At 35.7% G+C, this 19,085-nt stretch overlaps 1 protein-coding gene across 1 annotated transcript in view; it reads right to left on the reverse strand.

Annotated features, from left to right (window-relative positions):
- DOCK3 (dedicator of cytokinesis 3) overlaps positions 1 to 19,085 on the reverse strand; it is a 441,430-nt gene that overhangs the window by 313,527 nt on the left and 108,818 nt on the right. The window lies entirely within an intron of this gene.

Here is a 19,085-nt window from a genome sequence, read left to right on the forward strand (position 1 = left end):
AGTAGGACTTCTCCATGTTGCTAGCATAGCAATTCAAGAGGGCATCTTGGAAGAGGAACTAGGTCATCCATGACTTCTTATTGCTCCTGTAGAACACTGGCAGTGTGTGCTTATTGACATGCTTGAAGGTCCTGGGGTTCTCACTGTGCCAGATCACAAAGGGTTGCAATTTGTAGCCTGCAACATTGCCCCCACACAAGACTGTTATCTTGTCTTTAAAAGCCTTGAAACCTCACATTGATTTGGCCTCCTTATGGATGAAAGTCCTTTCAGGCACCTGTTTCCAGCATAGGGAGGTTTCATTCACATTGAATATTTGCTCTGGCCACATAATTTTTCTCCACAATCAGCTTATCTAGAGTTTCAGCTGCCTTCACATCAGCACTCGCAGATTTACCACTCACTTTCACATTATGTAATTAATAATGATTCTTGAATTGTTTAAACCACTCAGAGATAGCAGTAAGTTCAACATCATAGTCAGGTCCAGGCTTTTCTTTCAACATTGCAAACAAACTTTTCGCTTTGGCCATGATTGTCATGGTGCTGAGAGGGATATGCTTTTGCATCTGGTCTTCAATCAAGCTCATTAGAAGTTTCTCCATGTCTAATATAGGCCCTTCTCACATTTTTGTTAGTCTCATTGCCTTCAATAAAGCAGATCCTTTAATAGCTTCTGTCAGTTTGTTCTTGTTCTTCAAGATCGTGCTATGGTGGAATGAGATGTGCTTGACTGACAAGCAATAACCGTCACTGATTTTCCACCTTCATAGTCCTTAAAATCACTTTTAATTTAATTTCTGGGTCAATCATTTGACATGGCCACTTACTGGCAACATGTGCAGTGAATTTTGTATGCTTGGGGCCATGATGAACAAAACAACACAATATTAAATCAAGCACAACAGGAAATGATGAAGTCAAGAGATGCTATAAGCACAAGATGTATGCAGCTGCTGCCAACATACACAGCATAATGCTTTACAGTAAACTTTTTTTATAAGTAGAAAGAGTACACTCTAAAATAATGATTAAAAGTATAGTATAGTAGGGGCCTGCCCCGTGGCTGAATGGTTAAAGTTCCATGAGCTCCGCTTTGGTAGCCCAGGTTCACAAATTTGGACCTACTCTGCTCCTTGGCCATGCTGATGCTGTGGAGGCATCCAATATACAAAAATAGAGGAACAATGGCACAGATGTTAGCTCAGGGCTAATCTTCCTCAAGTGAAAAAAGAGGAGGATTGGCAATGGATATTAGCTCAGGGCAAATCTTCCTCACACACACACAAAAGAAATGTATAATATAGTAAATACATGAACCAGTAACACACTTGCTTATTAGTATTATCAAGTACTGCTCATCACTGTATGTGCTAAACCTTTATACAACTGGCAGTACAGGTTAGTTCACACTAGCATCACCACAAACGTGTTGCACTATGACATTACACTGGTTATAGTGTCATTAGGCAATAAAAATTTTTCAGCTCCATTACAATCTTATTGTCATATATGTGTCCACTGTTGACTGAAATGTCATTATGCAGCACATGACTGTACAATTACCTTTACCAGCGTGTTTTATATTTTCATATTAGTAATTAATTAGCATCCCTTCATTTCAGCTTGAAGAACTTGTTTCAGTATAGCTTGTAAGGCAGGTCTAGAGGTGATGAATTTCCTTAGCTTTTGTTTAACTGGGAAAGCTTATGTCTCTCCTTCATTTCTAAAGGATAGCTTTGCTGGATAAAGTATCCTTGGTTGGAAGTTTTTTTCTTTCAGCACTCTGAATATATATTATCCCACTCTCTTCTGGCCTGTTAGATTTCTGCTGCAAAATCCACTGATAGCCTAACAGGGGACTACCCTGTAAGTTACAAACTTTTTTCTCTTGCTGCTTTTAAGATCTTTCTTTATCTGTGACTTTGACAGCGTTATTATAATACGTCTTGGAGAGGATTTCTGTATGCTGAGTTTGCTTGGTGACGTATGAGCTTAATGAAGTTGGATGTGCCAATCTCTCCCTAGATTTCTCAACCATTCCCCACCCCTGCCCTGAGAAAGATTTACCCTAAGCTAACATCCATGCCAATCTTCCTCTATTTTTCAGTATGTGAGCCACCAGTACAGCATGGCCATTAACAGAGCAGTGTAGGCTCATGCCCTAGAACCGAACCCCAGCCACCAAAGTGGAGCATGCTGAACTTAACAACTAGGCAACTGGGGCTGGCCCCAGCCATTATTTCATTTATGTGTGTGTGAGGAAGACTGGCCCTGACCTAACACCTGTTGCCAATCTTCCTCTTTTCACTTGAGGAAGACTGTTGCTAACATCTGTGCAAATCCTCCTCTACTTTATGTGGGATGCCACCACAGTGTGGCCTGATGAGTGGTGTCAGGTCCACAACCAGGATTTGAACCTGTGAAGCCCGGGCTGCTGAAGCAGAGCATGCAAACTTAACCACTACGCCACCAGGCCAGGCCCCAGCCATTATTTCTTTAAACAAGCTTTCTTCCTCCTTCTCTCTCTTTTCTTCTGGAACTCCAATGATTCACAAATTTGTCCTTTTAGTTTCCATAGATCATAAAAGCTTTCTTCATTCTTCTTCATTCTTTTTTCTTCTTTTCTTCTGACTGGATAATTTCAAATTTCCCATCTTCAATCTCACTTATTCTTTTTTCTGCTTATCAAGTCTGCTACTGATGCAGTCTACTGAATTTTTTTATTTCATTTACTGAATTCTTCAACTGCAGAATTTCTGTTTGGTTCTTTTTTATAACCTCTCTCTCTTAAATTTTTCATTTTTTTAAGTGTTGTTTTCCTGATTTCATTGAATCGTCTTTCTGTGTTTTCCTGAGCTCACTGAATTTCCTTAAAACAGCTATTTGAATTTTTTATCAGGTAAATCAAAGATCTCCATGTCTTTGAATTCAGTTACTGGAAGATTACTGTCACCCTTTGTTGTTGTAGGTGTCCTTGATTTTTCAGGTTTCTTGGAGTTTCACATTGCTATCTTCACGACAGAATTAGCAGTCACCTCCTCCAGTCTCTACTAACTGCCATCAGGGGAGAAATACCTTCTATCAACCCTCCCAGAGATTCTTCATATTTCTCAGACCTATAGATACACCTGCTCCATTCTTCTTGCTCCTTTTTGTGGCTGAATTCTTCAGTTTATATGCCTTCCATTGATCCTGCAATGCACTAGAGGCTGAGTGCTGACAGGCACTCTTCTGTTTTCCCAAAAGTAGCACTACAGCTCAAGTTTGTGGTCTCTCTGGACTGCAGATGCAGGTCTTCTTTCTGTGTGTGCTTCACTTGTGTGTGTGCTCACTTCCAAAGACTGCTCTTGCCACCACCTCAAGAAGTATGCACAGTGATCCAGCTGCAGCAACAGGGTATATGTGGGTAAGGCACACAGAGCACTGGGGATGCCCATGGACCAGTTAGGGGGATCTATGGGTGGGCTTCTTGATGGAGTCTGCCACACAGTTAGTAGAATCTGCATCTATTTAATACCCTCTAAGAATCATACATCCCATTTTCCCAAATTTATTCCACCCCCTAGTCATGGAGCACCCTAATATTTAGTACTCTGGATTAGGCGAGAGAGAAATGAGCCTCTCTGGCAGCATCAGCAGAGCTAGAGGAGTCGGATGCTCACTAATACACTCTCTCTTTCCCCACTGGATTAATCACAGGCCTAGGAAGATGTCCCGACTGTAATCTATGCCACTTTGGGAGACAGTTGACATGCGTAAAGTCAAACTGTTCTTACTACCCACTCCAGTGTGTTCAAACTCTTAGTTTTTTGCTCCAAGAGAGTGCTGGATCTTCTCTGCTAGAAACCTGGATTTCCCAAAAGGCTCTCTCTTTTGTGGGTGATTGTCTAAGTCAGTGTTCTCCAGAGGCTCACAGACTGCATTCAAGAGAGGCTGGAGCTAGTTCACAGGTTACTTCAGGGTCCACAGCTGGGACTGAGGTCTGCCTGCCTATTAGTTATGCACAGGTGGGTGAGACTTCTCCTGGGTCCATTGGCATATGATGCTAGATCCTACAGCTCTCACAAAGGCATTTCTGTTTGTGGATGGATGCCGCATGTTTGTTGGTGAGAATGAGGACAAAAACTAGAGACGTCTTATACCACCATAATGCTGACATCAAGACCACCAGTAACACATTTTATATACTGACTTGTAATAAAAAATAACCTATACCACTAGGGAATACTAATAAGAGAAAATATGGAACTTAAAATAGGATAAAACACACAACTGCATGCAACCAAACCTAAATAATGAGAACTGGTTATCTATAAAGAAAAAATTAATAGTAAAAAGTTAAAAAGACACAGGATTGGCATATACTTCCAGGAAGATGGAGGAGACATAATTTTCACTATTCCTCCTTTGGTGTCAACAGAAGCTGAGTGGGGGAAAATGGACTTCAACCCCAACTTGGCAGTAATAAGGCAGAACTGCTTCTCCTGCAGAAGCATTAACACATAAAGGTGGCTGAAAGAGAAAGGTTAAATAAGATGCAGTATCTGATAACATAATACCCAAAGGTCCAGGTGTCAATTGAAAATCACTCGCCACACCAAGAACCAGGAAGATCTCAAAATTAATGGGGAAAAAAATACATGCCAACACCAAGAGGACGAAGGTGTTAGAATCATCTCACAAAGATTTTAAAGGAGCCATCATAAAAACGTTTCAATGAGCAATTACAAACATGCTTGAAACAAATGAAAAAAAGTCTCAGCAAATAAAACAAAAAGTCTCAACAAAGAAATAGATGTTGAATGGGCTCAACAGCAGAATGAAGATGACAGAGGGAAATAAGCAGTGAACCAGAAGACAGAAAAATTAAAAACAACACATCTGAATGTGATATAATAAGAAATATATATTTCTTCATCCCGAGTCCCTGCCATAAGAGCTTTCTAAAACTCTTGGAATTTCTGGATAGGGCTAGAAGAAGCATATTTTGTTATTCATAATAAGCCCCTTTCAACTGTTCCTGAGTTTCTGCTAACGAGGTGACTCTTGCTAGCTTCAATCCTAGATAGCTTCAGGATGGGAGATGGTTGCCAGGGGAATCAATCATGTGATTACAGGAAGGAGAGAGGGGCTGGAGACTGAGTTAATCAACAAGGGCCAGTGATTTAATAAATCATGTCTTCATAATGGAACTCCCATAAAATCTTAAACAATGGGGTTTAGAGAGCTACCAGGTTGGTGAACACATCAAGTTGCTGTGAAGTTAACGTGCTGAGGAGGGCACAAAAGCTCCATGCCCTGGTTCACATACCATGCCCTGTGCATCACTTACATTTGTTTGTTCCTGAGTTGTATCCTTTATAATAAACTGGTAATAGTAACTAAACTGTTTTCCTAAGTTCTCTGAGCTTTTCTAGCAAATTATCAAATTTGTTAGAAGGGGAGCATGGGAACCCTCAGTTTATAACAGGTTAGTCAGAAGTATGGGAAACCCAAGACTTGAGATCGGCATCTTGTAGGACTGAGTCCTTAACATGTGCGGTCTGACACTAACTACGCACAGTTAGTGTCAGAACTGGATGGAATCATTGGACACTCAGTTTTTGTCCAGACAGTTGGATATTTGGTTGTTGGTTTAGAAAAAACCCACGTGTTTTGTGTCAGAAGTGTTGGGAGTAGAAGTACATCAGACTAAACAATAAACAGAAAATTGAAAAAAAAAATGAACAGAACCTCAGGGACCTTTGTGACTATGGCAACAACAAAAAAATATCTAAATCACATCATCAAGTCCTGGAAGGAGAAGGGAAAGAGGGCACAGGAACGCTTAAAATATACTTGAAGAAATCCTAGCCAAGGTATAGAGAAATGAACTCTCATTCACTGCTTGTGGGACTGCAAAATGGTAGGGCTACTTTGGAAGACAGTCTGGCAGCTTCTTACAAAACTAAACATATTCTTAACATACAACCTAGCAATTACACTTCTTGGTACTTACCCAAATGAACTGATAACTTTTGTCCACACAAACATTTATAGCTGTTTTATTTATAAATGCCAAAACCTAGAAACAACCAAGATTTCCTTCAAGAAGTGAATGGATAAACAACCTATAGTCCATCCAAACAATGGAATATTATTCAGCAATAAAAAGAAATGAGCTATCAAGCCACAAAAAGACATGGCAGAATCCTAACTGCACACTGCTGAGTGAAAGAAGCCAATCTGAAAACACTACATTCTATATGATCCCAACTAAATGACATTCTTTAAAAGGTAAAATATAGAGGCAGTAAAAATATCAGTGGTTGCCAAGTGTCCTGGAGGAGAAGGAGAGAAATGAATACATGGTGCATAGAGCATTTTTAGGACAATGAAACTATTCCTATGATACTGTAATGATAAATACCTGATATTATGCATTTGTCAAAACCCAGAAAACTGTACAACACAAAGAGTGAACACTAATGTAAACTATGAATAATATTAATAGTGTATCAACATTAGTTCACTAAATGTAGCAAACGTACCACATTAATGTAGGACGTGAATAAAAGGAGAAACTGGGGAGGCTCTCTGTACTTTTTGCATAATTTTTCTGCAAATCTAAAACTTTTCTAAAAAATAAAGTCTAATAGAAATTTTAAAATAAAAACAGAAAGAAAACTTCCCAAATTTGGCAAAAGACATAAACCCACACATTGAAGAAGCTGAGAAAACCCCAAACAGGATAAACCAAAAGAAACATACACTAAGACACAACATAGTTCCAATTCTGAATACTACAGGCAAAGAAAAAAATCTTGAAAGTAGCAAGAGAGAAATAACACCTTGTCTCTACAGTGAAAAAAACTATTCAAATGACAGTGAATTTTTCACCAAAATCAGAAAGGACAGGAGCACTCTTTACAATAGCCAAAAGGCAGAAACAACCCAAATCTCCACCAACTGATGAGTGGATAAACAAATTGTGATATATCCATACAATGAGTGTTATTCAGCCATAAAAACAACTAAGTACTGATACATACCACACCAAGGAAGAACCTGAAAACATTATACTGAATTTAAAAAGCTAGACACAAAAGGTCACATATTACATGATTTCACTTAAATGAAACATCCAGAATAGGCAAATTCATAGAGACAGAAAGTAGTTGTCAGGAGCTGGGGAATAGGGGAATTGGTTTCTGTTTGGGATGTTTAAAATGTTTTGGAATTAGATAGTGGTGATGACTGTAAAACACTATGAATGTACTAAATGAGAAAATATTTTTGTGCATTTTACCATGCACTTTTAAATTTTTAAATATAACTATAAAATTAAAATGTTTGTAATAGGATATATATTTTTTAAATTTAAATTTAAAAACACAGAAAACAAAATGAAGTGGTACAAAAGTTTTCAAGTGCTGAAAGAAAAGAATTGTCAACCTAGAATCCTATATCCACCAAAAATATTCTTTGGGAATGAAAGAGAAATCAAGAGATTGTCAGATGAAGGAAAACTCAGAGAATTTGTTACCAGCAGATCTACCCTGAAAGAAAGGCTAAAGAAAATACTCTAAACAGAAGAGCTCAAGAACAAGGAATCTTGAAACATCAGGAAAAAAGAAAAAAGTAAGCAAAAATATGCATAAATACAATAGACTTTGCTTCTCTCGAATTTTTAAAATTATGTTTGATAGTTGAAGCAAAAATCGTAACACTATCTGATATGGTTCTAAATGTATTAGAGAAATATTTAACAGACTTATAAACAGAAAGGTGAACAAATATAAATGGAGATAAGGTTTCTACAATTGACCCAACTAGAAAAACGGGAACACCAGCAGACTGTGATAAGTTCTGCATATTTAATATAATATCTATGGGTAACCACTAAAAAGCTCTACAATGACATATACATCAAAATGGAATTCTTGCAAAATGTTCAAGTAACCCACAAGAAGGTAGGAAAAAGAAAAGAAACAAGAAAAATAAGAGAAAAGAAAAAAATGAAATAGAAGACTTTAATAATTATGTTAAATGTAGATAATCTAAATATACTACTTAAAAGACAGAGTTAGGCAGAGAAGATTATAAAACTTGACCCAATATATAGTTATTTACAAAAAAAAACTCACTATAAATATAACAACATAGGCAAGTTGGAAGCAAAAGAATGGAAAAACATATCTTATGCAAAAATTAATGAAAAGAAAGTGGAAGTTAATATTAGATAAAGTGGACTCCAGAGCAAAGAAAATTATCAGACACAAAGAAGGACATTATGTGGTGATACTACCAAGAAAACACAGCAATCATAAGTGTATACCCACTAAACAGAGCTACAAAATATGTGAAGCAATTCTCACAGAAACGAAAATAGACAAATCCACAATTACAGTTAGAGACTTATAGAACAATTACACAGAAAAACAGCAATGATAAAGAATAACCTGACAACACTATTTACCAATAAGATCTAATGGCATTCACAGAACACTCCACTCAACAAAAGCAAATACACACTCAAGTGCCCACAGGACATATACCAAGATAAGTCACATCCTGGACAAAAGACAAATGTCAACAAATTTAAAACAATTGAAATCACACACAGACTGATTTTTCTAACCACAATGAAATCAAACTTGAAATCAATAACACAAAAATAAAAGGAAAATCTCCAAACACTTAGAAATAAAACAACTTATTTCTAAATAATCCATGCATCAAAGAGGAATTCTCAGAGAAAATAAACAATTACACTGAACTGAATGAAACTGACAATAACATATACCAAAATTTGTGGCACATAGGTAAAGAAGCGCTGAAAGGAAAATTATTGGCATTAAATAAATATATTATTAAAGAGGAAAACTGCAAATCAATAATCTGAGCTCCCTCCTCAAGAACCTAGAAGAGCAAAATACAACCAAAGCCAGCAGAAAGAAAAAAAAAAAAGATGAGTAGAAATCAATAAAAATAGAAAAAGAAAAACAGAGAAAATCAGTGAAGAAAGCTGGTCTTTGGAAAGATGAACAAAATTGACTAATTTCTAGCAAGACTAATGGATAAAAATACAGAGAAGACACAAATCATAAATATCAAGAATGAAATGGGGTATTATACAGACCCTGCAGACATCAAAAGGATTAGAAAGGAATACTACAAAAAATACTCCACACATAAATAGACAACATACACAAAATGAATCAATTCCCTGAAAAACAAACTACCACAACTCAACCAATATAAAATATATAATTTGAATAGCCCTATAACTATTAAGGAAATTGAATTCCTATTTTAAAAACTCCAAAAAAAGAAATCTTCAAACCCAGATGGCTTCACTCCTTACTTCTACCAAATGACTGAAGAGTGAAAACTACTTTCTTAATTCATTTTCTGAAGCTAGTATTACTCTGATACTAAATTTTCTAATTCATTTTACAAAGCTACTATTACTCTGATGCCAAAATCAGTCAAAGATAGAATAAACAAAGAAAACTATAGACCAATATGCCTCATGAATATAGATGTAAAAATCCTTAACAAAATGTTATCAAATAGAATTCAGCAATAAGAACACTTATATGTACCATGAAGTTTATTTTAGGGATGCAAGGTATTTTCAATACTCAAAAGTCAATCAACGTAATCTACCATATTAATAGTCTAAAGAAGAAAAATCACATATTTCTTATTGATGCAGAATAAGCATGTGACAAAATTCAACACCAATTCATGATAAAATTCTCAGAAAAACAGCAATAGAATCACACAGGAGTGACCTAAACAAAATGGCGGAAAAGGAGTTTTCTACCATTTTCCCACCAAAGAACACCAATTTTGACAATAAACCATGGACAAGAGTGACCTTGTAGAAGTCCAGGAGTATAGCAGAAAAGTTCTAGCACACTGTTGGAGAAAAAATAAAATCTGAGATTGCACACATTGAAGAGGTTAAGAGGAACAGTTTCACTTCACCTGCATCATCCCTCCCACAAGGCAGCACAGCTCAGTGCCAAAAGAGACCTTCTTGGCCTGCGATTTCTCCCATGGGGGGACGCGAGAGCACACAAGTAAGCACCTGGCTACACTGGATGCTGTCAAAGAGGCCCACCTCCTTCTTACCCCATCCAGAATGCTGAGGTGTGCTGCACAACTGGGGGCCACAGGGAGTGGCTAAAAGAACAGCAGCCAGAACTCTCGAAGGGCAGGCATCAAAGGGACATGGATCCTACTAAGCACTTCACAGACTCCATGAGGAAGCCTGTCCATGAGCCAATGGCGATGTCTTGCCTGCAGATCTCCCCAACTGGACCACAGGCACTCACAGTACTCAGGGGAATACACCTTCCCCACAGAATCTCCAATTCTATGACCAGCTCCCTGTGTGCACCCCCAAGGGCAGCAATGAGTGCAAGCCTTTGTAGATGGCTACTAAGCATATACAGAAAGCTGCCCAACTCTGCAGGACTGGGAGAAAGCAAGAAAACTGGAGCATTCAGCAGTGCCCTAGGTAAAGCAAACAGGAGGCTGTCAGTATCCAGCCTGACTTTGTGGGTTTGAGAGAAAGCATACAATCTTAAGAATTAAGCCCCAAAATGGAACAAGAAGTGTGCAGCAGGTGCATTCAGAGTAAAGGTCTAAGAAAGCCTCAGAATATCCAGCAAAGCTGACAAAAAATATTTACCAAAGACAGTCAGTAAAAATGGAGGAAGTGACTACTTCTTCAAATGCAAAGACAGCAATGAAAGACTTCAAGGAACATGAAAAATGAAGGAAGCATGAAACCACCAAAGAAACAAAATAATTTTCCAGTAACCAACCCAAAGAAACAAATCTGTGATTTATCCAATAAAGATTTCAAAATAGTTGTTTTAAGGAAGCTCAGGGAGCTACAAGAAAACACAAATCATTCAATGAAATCAGGAAATCAATACCTGAACAATATGAGTTTAAAAGATATATAGAAATCATAAAAAAAGAGCCAAACAGAAAATTCTGGAGCTGAAAATTACAATCAATTTAATGGAAAATGCAATAAAGAGTGCCAATAGCTGACTTGATCAAGCAGAAGAAAAACTCAGTGAGACTGAAGACAGGAACTTCAAAATTATCCAGCCAGAAGAGAACAATTAAAAAAATGAAAAAGAGTGAAGAAAGTCTATGTGAATTATCGGATACCATCAAAGGAAATAATCTATGCATTACTGCAGTTTCAGAAGGAGGTTGGAGGGAGAAAGAGATGGAAGGCTTATTTAAAGAAATAATGGCTGAGAACTTCCCAAATCTGGGGAGAGATTTGAACATCCAAGTTCATGAAGCTAGGTCCCAAAAACATTCAAACCCAAAAAGATCAATTCCAAGACACACTATAATAAAACTGACTAAAATCAAAGACAAAGAGAATTTCAAAAGAAGCAAGTGAAAAAATTTATGTGTAACTTACAAGGTAACCCCCGTAACGCTATCAGCAGAATTCTTGCAAGCAGAAACCTTGGAGGCCAGAAGAGAGTGGGATGATATATTCAAAGTACTGAAAGAAAAAAATTGCCAACTAAGAATATTTTACCCAGCAAAGATGTCTTTCAAAAATAAAGGAGAAATAAAGACTTTCCACGACAAACACAGAGAGCGTTCATCACCACTAAACCTGCCTTATAAGAAGTCCTGAAGGAGTTCTTCAAGCTGAAATCAAATGACACTAATTAGTAACATAAAAAAACATGAAAATATAAAACACACTGGTAAAAGTAAGTATATAGTCAAATTCAGAATACTCTAACACTATAATATGCTGGCATATTAATTTTAACATAAAGGTTAAAGGAAAAAAGTATTAAAAATAACAATAGCTACAACAATTTCTTAATGGATACACAATATAAGGTGTAAATTGTGACATCAAAAATATAAAATGTGGGTAGGAGGAGTAAATGGGTAGAGTTTTTATATGGGATTAAAGTTAAGGTGTTATCAGCATAAAATAGACTGTTTACAAGTTTATGGAAGCTTACTGGCAACCACAGAGAAAAAAATTACAGTAGATACACAAAAAGTAAAGAGAAGGAAATCAAACTATACCATTATGGAAAATCAACAATTCACTAAGGAAGACAACAACAGAAGAAGGAAGGGACACAGGAATTATAAAAGAGCCAGAAAACAATTAACAAGATGGCGTTAGTAAGTCATTACCTACCAACAATTTAAATAAATGCATACGTAAATAAATACATTTAAATAAATATAAATGGAATAAATCCTCCAATCAAAAAGCATGCAATAGCTGAATGGGTTAAAAAAATATAATCCAACTTCATGATGCCTACAAGACTCATTCTACCTTTAAGGGTAAATATATGCTCAAAGGGAAGACAGAAAAAGATATTCCACATAAATGTAAACTAAAAGAGAGCAGGGATAGCTATACTTATAAAGACAAAATAGACTTCAAGTCAAAAACAAGAAAACAAAGAAGGTGATTATGTAATGACAAAGGGGTTAACTCATCACAAGGCTATAACAATTATAAATATATATGCACCTAAACAACAGAGCACCTAAATAAACTGAACAAATACTAACAGATCTGAAGAGAGAAAAAGACAGCAATATGAAAATAGCAAGGGATTTCAATACACCACTTTCAATAACAGATAGATCATAAAACCAAAGAAATAAGAAATCATTAGACAAATTATACTTTAGACCAAACGGACCTAACAGACACATAGAGAACATTCCACCCAATATCAAAGCCCAAAATTAGCAGAAGAAGGATAAAGATCAGAGAAGAAATAACTGAGATAGATGCTAGAAAAACAATAGAAAAGATCAATGAAATTAAGACCTAGTTATTTGAAAAGATAAACAAAATTGAATAACCTTTAGCTAGACTAATGAAAATAAAAGAATAAAATAAACAAAATTAGAAATGAAAGAGGAGACACTACAACTGATACCACAAAAATACAAAGGATCATAAGAGACTACTATAACAATTATACACCAAAAAATTGGATAACCAAGAAGAAATGGACAAATTCCTAGAAATATGCATCCTACCAAAAACGAATCATAAAGAAATAGAAAATCTGAACAAACAAATTATGAGTAAGTAGATTGAATCAGTAATTTAAAATCTCTTAACAAAGAAAAGTCCTGTGCCAGATGGTTTCAATGGGGAATTCTACCAAAGATTTAAAGAAGAATCAATACCAATCCTTCTCAGAGTCTTCCAAAAAATTGAAGAGGAGGGAACACTTCCAAATTCATTTTACACAGCCAGTATTACTTTGATACCAAAGGCAGAAAAGGACATTACAAGAACGAAAATTATAGGGCAATATCCTGATAAACAAAGATGGAAAACAATTCTCAACAAGTATTATGGACACATCTACGGATGGCTAATCTTTGACAAAAGAGCCAAGAACATACAATGGAGAAAGGAAAGTCTCTTCAATAAATGGTCTTGGGAAAACTGGACAGCCACATGCAAAAGAATGCAAGTAGACCATTATCTTACACCATACACAAAAATTAACTCAAAATGGATTAAAGATTTGAATGCAAGATCTGACACCATAAAATTCTTAGGAAAAAATATAGGCAGTACACTCTTTGACATCAGTCTTAGCAATATCTTTCCGAATGCCATCTCTACTCAGGCAAAGGCAACAAAGAAAAAATAAACAAATGGGACTACATCAGATTAAAAAGCTTCTGCACAGCAAAGGAAATCATCAACAAAACAAAAAGACAACCAACGAACTGGGAGAAAATATTTGCAAATCACATACGTGGCAAGGGGTTAATTTCCAAAATATATAAAAAAAACTCTTACAACTCAGCAACAAAAAAACAAACAACCTCATCAAAAAATCGGCAGGGGACATGAACAGACATTTTTCCAAAGAAGATATACAGATGGCCAACAGGCACAAGAAAAGATGTTCAGCATCACTAATCATTAGGGAAATGCAAATCAAAAACTACAATGAGATATTACTCTACACCTGTTAGAATGGCTATAATTACCAAGACAAAAAACAATAAATGTTGGAGAGGATGTGGAGAAAAGGGAACCCTTGAACACTGCTGGTAGGAATGCAAACTGGTGCAGCCACTATGGAAAACAGTATGGAGATTTCTCAAAACAACTAAAAACAGAAATACCATATGATCTGGCTATTACACTACTGGGTATTTATCCAAAGAATATGAAATCAACAATTCAAAAGATTTATGCACCCCTATGTTCACTGCAGTATTATTCACAATAGCAAAGCTGTAGAAGCAATCCAAGTGCCTATCAACAGATGAACGGATAAAGAAGATATGGTATATCTATTTACATATCACATGATCTTAAATATAGAAAACCATAAAGCCTTCACCAAAAAACTCTTAGAACTAATAAAGGAATTCAGTAAAGTTGCATGACACAAAATAAACATATAAAAAAATGGGTTGCAGGGCCAGCCTCATGGTATGCGTTCAGCACACTCCACTTTGGCAGCCCAGATCTGTGGGTTCAGATCCCAGGTACAGACCTACACCACTCGTCAGCCATGCTATGGTGGCAACCCACATATGAAGTGAAGAAAGTCTGGCACAGATGTTAGCTCAGGGCTAATCTTCTTCAGCAAAAAATTTTTAAAAAAAGGTTGCATTTCTTACACTAACAACAAACCATCAAAAAGAGAAATTAAGAAAACAATATCTTTTACAACAGCATCAAGAAGAATAAAATATTTAGGAACAAATTTAACCAAGTAAGTGAAATCTGTACACTGAAAAGCGTAAGACATAGATGAAAGAAACTGAAGAAAACACAAATGGAAAAATATCCCATGTTCATGGATTGGAAGAATTAAGATTGTTAAAATGTCCATACTACACAAAGCCGTCTACAGATTTAATGCAATCCCTATCAAAATTCCAACGGCATTTTTCATAGAAATACAAGAAACAATCCTAAAATTCATATGGAACCACAAAAGACTCTAAATAGCTATCTTGAGCAAAAAGAGCAAAGCTGGAGGCATCACACTTCCTTATTTCAAACTATATTACAAAGCTATAGTAATCAAAATAGTAAAAGCATGCCTAGACTGGCCATTATTCTAGGGTTGTTTGACTTTACTCTTAATATGCAGTCAAACTGGGTCTTTACTGAAGACCCATGTGTTCACCAAGTTCTTTCCACTCTGGCTAATTAGAATGCGTACCTCCATTTCTCAGTCTCTCTGTGCTAGTTCCTTTTTCTATCCTCCAAGGTGTTGGCAGTCTTTAAAGTCTCATTTTCAGCCCTATGCTCATAGTAGTAGCTGTTATAGCAAAAGAAGCAAATATTTACTGTGCTGTTATCATGTGCTAGGCACTGTGTTAAGAGCTTCAAATAAGCTCTTTGATTCCCCATAAGAATTCTATAAGTAATCATGTTATCCTCAATTCAAATATACAAAAAATTAGAGAAAATAACATATTGAACCTCCATGAACCTATCATTCAGCTTCAACAATTATCAACATTTTGCCAATCTTGATTCATTAATCCCCACATACATATTTTTACCCATTGCAGTATTTTAGAGCACATATTAGAAATCATCCATAAATACTTCAATATCTATCTTTAACAAGGTGCTTACTGATTCTCTGATAAACTCTATTTTATAGTTATAGAGTGTGGCAATAGTGGATTCGTGCCTGTGTTGAATAACAGATTCCCTGTTGCCAGAGACACAAAATCCAAATTCCTTAGCATTCCTTATATTCTTTGGCATATAAGACTCTTTCAATATAGATCCAACCTACCTTTCCTGCCTTACCATCCATCACCATACTATGCCCTAGTCAGTCGGACTATTTGCCATTCCCTAAACATGCCTTGCAATTTCATGCCTCTATATTTCTGCTTTTGCTATGCAAAGCATTCTATAATACCCTGTTCCTATCTGGCAGAATTCTAGGTATCCAGTAGACAATTCTTGTATAAAAGCTGATCCTGAAACAACAAAATGGGAGTAAATATAAACTCTCTTGAATTTCATTCTTTTCCTCTTGAGTATATGTTTTATAAAAAGCACAAAATTGTCATCAAATATCTGTTGTCCTTTTTCTTAATTTTATCTTATTCTCTTATTCTTTAGTTCTTTATGTATGTTCTTAAGAAAGCTAGTATTTTGGCAAGCCTAACAAATAAATAACATGACATATCACCAGAAGATAATACTCTGTCTCAAAAACTTTTGATCTCTAAAATTATAAAGCTAAAATAAGTTTTACCCTAGAAGTGTATACTGCAAAAAAAGTCTTCAAAAAACTGCAAAAGACAAGAAACTATCATTCTTAAAATAATTTAACATAAAATTTAGTAGTACATATTTCCTGCATATTATGCTTCTCAAACTGTACAATTTTAACATAGGGTTGCAAAAATATATAACTGAAAGGGTATTTTATAATCACCCCAGTTTCTCCTTCACAATGTTCACTATATCTTACTAGAAAGGATTTACAGAGATGAAAACAATTAGGCTTTGAGAGTTCTTTTTACACTGCTTTATAGAAAGAAATATTTTACCATTTACTAATATTTCTGAATGGTATATTTGCTATCTAGTCCAGAAATCATTTTATTTGGGCTAATTCAAGTTTTATTTATTAGTATACATCATACATAACTAAAGATATACTTTAATAAGTCATCTTTTTTTCTTTAACCACTAACAGCTATGAAAAACCTATTGAAATTTTTTACTTATTGTGACCATAACATTAAGACACATAAAATACGAAATAAGAATGCATTTTTTTTAAATTTTAAGTTTGTGGAATCATTAAATGATTATCTTTTACAAATAATAAAGAATTTTTACTGTGGTTCCACAAAATATCACTACTACAAGACATGAAATTCAATTATTAATACTGTCTTTCCATCTGTTAATTTTTTTAAGTTTAGGATTTAGGAATACAAATACAAGCTATTAAGAGGTATACAGATATGTTTCGTTAATAAACGCTACAATAATCTAAGATTCTAGAGTGGAGTTGGTATTACCAAAATATACAATCTTAGAAGTACCACATTAGCCCAAAATAAAGAAATTAAAGGAGTCTGATCAGACAAAATGAGTTCCAACACTTTAGATTAGTGCAATTTGGTTTCTTCAATTTGATTAGCTTGTCAAATCATTGCTAAGAATAATCACAAAATGGCCTCTCCCACAGACTCTAAACACCTTTATTGTAGGAAAAAGAACTTAGAAAATAGGTATCAGGTTCTGAGCACTTTTCCTTAACTCTAAAATAGAACTCTGATTACCCTGCTGGAGAAGCTAAATGGAGAGGGAGAGACCTTGAGACTAGATGGCGAAGCCTAGCTATTTCGGTGGTCTGGCTGAGGACAGCATTCCAGCCATCCATGCCAAGATGCCAGACATGTGAGTAAATACTCTTGGACATTTCAGCCAGCTGAGCTCCCAGATGACTGTAGCCACAGATTATATCACATGTACCAGAATAACTGCCCAGATGACCTCAGTCAAGGCACAAAATTATGAGAGAGAAAATGGTGACTAGTTTAATCCACCACATTTTGGGACACTTCATTGTACAGTTAACAGAAAATATTTTAACATTATCATCATTCACGTCTCACTCAACTAAGGTTTTCAGGCCACACACTGTGCATCAATTTGATATGGTAATCACAAACACACAATAATTTCAATGACCATGGTTCTCCACACTGATCCCCAAACACTAGTATTAGAAGCAAGGTGGTGGAGTGGTCAAGATCACAAATATTACTAAAATTAAATAAATAAATTAAATGCATGTAATATCACAAATTACAGCTTCCCAATCATTTATAAGATTTCTTATTTATTCAAGTTCCAAATTTCTGACAATTTTAAATCAAGAAAAAAAACAGAGGGGCCAGCCCGGCGGCTCAGCGGTTAAGTGCACACATTCTGCTTCGGCAGCCTGGGGTTCACTGTTTCGGATCCTGGGTACGGACATGACACTGCTTGGCAAGCCATGCTATGGTAGGCGTCCCACATATAAAAAGTAGAGGAAGATGGGCACAGATGTTAGCTCAGGGACAGTCTTCCTCAGCAAAAAGAGGAGGACTGGCAGCAGATGTTAGCTCAGGGCTAATCTTCCTCAAGAGAAAAAAACACAAAGTACAAATAGAAATTATTTCCACAGAGGCATTACTGAGATGAAAATAACACCTGAAAGTGTTTTAAAACTAGAAATACAAGGAAAAAATTACCTATGAACAGTAGCTCTCAGCCAGGGGAAATTTTACCACCACACTTCCTGCCCCAGGACCTTTGGCAATGGTCTGGAGACATTTTTCATTGTCACAACTTGAGGGGGTAAAGTTACTGACATCTAGTGAGTAGAGGTCATATATGCTGTTAAACATCTTATATAATGTACAATACAGCCCTCCACAACAAAGAATTATCTGGCCCAAAATGTAAACAGTGCCAAGCATGAGAAGCCCTGGCTATGAGGAATTAAAATTTGAAAATACTGTCTTTTTATAATCATTACCTTAGAAACTTACAAAATGAGTGATTCTACTGGCAAAACAGGTGGTTAGAACCCTGAGCAATTTTCCTTTTTAATAAAAATAATGCGATAATTCTGATATTTTCCATACAATAAAAAGCATAATATATTAATTAAGCTACAGAAAATATGAAATAAAAGCTGATAATATTAATTATATGAAAGAGTAAGCAGAAATAAATTTTTGGAAATGCATTACTGGAGAAGAATGTTCCTACATGTATTATGACTGCCAACTAAAATATATTTTGTTCGATCAAATTAACATTAATTGGTAACAGAATAAAACAAAATCTAGTTTATTAAATTAGTATCTGCACTTACAAGCCTTGTTTAAATTCACAAACACTTATCTAGTGGAACATTATTTGAAAGTTTTTTCCATTTTTTATTTTAGAAATAAATTCATCTAAATAATCACATGGCTCCACAGGACTAGGCCTATGAATAAGTCAGTGTACTTTTTTGTCAAATATTTGAAGGAAAAAA

Source organism: Equus quagga, chromosome 1 (genome assembly GCF_021613505.1).
Source record: "Equus quagga isolate Etosha38 chromosome 1, UCLA_HA_Equagga_1.0, whole genome shotgun sequence".
NCBI classification, from domain to species: Eukaryota; Metazoa; Chordata; class Mammalia; order Perissodactyla; family Equidae; genus Equus; species Equus quagga.